Consider the following 2,359-nt stretch of genomic DNA (forward strand, 5'->3'; position numbering starts at 1 on the left):
CGTGTCTGTAATCCCAGCACTTGCAAGGCTCAGGGAGGCGATCACAAATTCAAGGCCAATCTGGGCTACACAAAGAGACCCTGCCTCAGATACAAGGGAGATAGAAGGGTATAAGGAAAAGTGCTACCATTCCAGCCAACAATGGAAAAGCAATAACAAAATTGCCATTTGTAGTTTCTCCTCACCACTTCTTACTGTGATCCTATAGGACAAGTGCAAGGAAGAGGAGAGAAGAAGGAAAGTAGCCACCCCTGAGTTGTTCCTCGCAGGGCTTCTGGGCATCTAAATAGGCTCCAGAGGGAAGACGGAGCCTTAGGTTTAACTCTGGTGAAGGGATGTAACTCAGCTGGTAGGGAGCTTCCGTAAAATACACAAAACCTTGGGTCCCATCTCCAGTGCCAAATAAACTGGGTATAATGACTCCAAAATTGTAATCCCAGGTTTTAGGAAGTCAAGGCAGGGGGATTAGAAATTTGAGGTCATTTTTGGATACTTACTGAACTTCAGGCCACCCTGGGCTACACAAGACCCTTCTTCAGAAACACCAGGGGTTTCTCACAGCTCTGGAATCTAGAGGTCTGAGATGAAGGTGCCAGCTCTCTGATAAAGGCCTTCTTCCTTGGGTGCCTTTCGTAACTCTTCCAGCCTTTCCTTGGGCCTCTCTGTAGGTAGAGAGGATGAATGAAAGAAAGGAGATTGGAAAAGGAATATGGAAAAAACAAGAAACTGATATGTTCAATAAACTCGATGCTTTAATAAGCAAAGATGGAGAATACTAACTTCAGCTGACAGAGCAAAGCACTGACAAAAACGTGGGTGTGATAACATGGAGAACCCCCAGTGAGCTTCCTCTCGGCAGACCATTCACACGCTTATTAACTCCTCTTTAGCATGCAGGGAATCTTAATCTGTCCAGGGGCAGGAGACAGTGCTGTGTGTGCTTAAAGTCACCCCTGTTGTCAAGCTTGATTACCTGAGTTCAAAGAAGAGAACGACTCCCACAAGTTGTCCTCTGGCCTCTACACAGTTAGGTGTGTGTGTGTGTGTGTGTGTGTACATGCGTACATGTGTGTAGACACACACACTAAATAAATAATATATAAATGTAAAACAAAAACCATTCAAGTCCAAAACATGAGACAACTTTTTTTTTTTTTTTTGGTTTTTCGAGACAGGGTTTCTCTGTGGCTTTGGAGCCTGTCCTGGCACTAGCTCTGTAGACCAGGCTGGTCTCGAACTCACAGAGATCTGCCTGCCTCTGCCTCCCGAGTGCTGGAATTAAAGGCATGCGCCACCGTCGCCCGGCATGAGACAACTTTTTAAGGCTAGGCCAAAACCCAAATATAACTGAGGCGCCAACACAATCGCTAGTTATGAATGTCAAATGTCTAATAAATATTTAATATAAAATGTGTCCAGAGTGTACAGCCAAAAGAGAACAAATGTTTTTGTTTGTCTTGCTTTGTTTTTCAATACAGGTTTTCTCTGTGTAGCACTGGCTGTCCTAGAATAGCTCTGTAGACCAGGCTGGCATCCAACTCACAGAGATCTGCCTGCCTCTGCCTCCTGAGCACTGGAAGTAAAGGTGTGCACCACCACTGGGCAACAATGAATTTTAATGTACCCAGGTATCCCTGTAAAAGATGAGATCAGCAACATCTAGAGTTCAAAGAAATTAAAATTATTGACATTTGGATTTGTAGTTGAATCCTGAATATATCTGTCTAGACTTCCCATGGACAGTGATTAAAATGTAATTTTTAAGAGGCTGAGAAAACAAAGTACTTGGTGTCTTAGTTAGGATTTATATTACTGTGAAGTGACACCATGACCATGGCAACTCTTACAAAGGAAGATATTTAATTGGGGTTAGCTTACAGTTTCACAGATTTAGTCAATTGTCATCATGGGGAGAAGGAAGTAGGCACAGGCAGACATGGTGTTGAAGAAGTAGCTGAGAGTTATAACTGGATCTGTAGGCAGCAGGAAGATACTGTCACACTGGGTATGACTTGAGCATCTAAGGCCTCGAAGCCTACCCCCAGTGATACACCTACTTCGACAAGGCCACACCTCCTAATAGAAATACTCCCCATGGGTCTATGGGGGCCATTTTTATTCATACCACCACACACGGGAAAGTACCTGCTGTGCAAGCATGAGGACCTGAGCTTAAATCCCCATCAACTGAGTAAAAGATGGACTTGGTGGTGCATGTCTGTAATCTTGACATTCCATGTTATAAGAAGTAAGATTCCTGGAGAGTGCTGGCCAGATAGTCTAGATGAATCAGTGGGCTCCCCATTTGGTGAGAGACTCCTGTCTCCAAAAATAAGACAGACTGACTATTTAAGAAGAC

This window comes from Alexandromys fortis, unplaced genomic scaffold (assembly GCF_014885135.2).
Source record: "Alexandromys fortis isolate MF-2015 unplaced genomic scaffold, M_Fortis_MF-2015_v1.1 scaffold_287, whole genome shotgun sequence".
In the NCBI taxonomy this organism is placed as follows: Eukaryota; Metazoa; Chordata; class Mammalia; order Rodentia; family Cricetidae; genus Alexandromys; species Alexandromys fortis.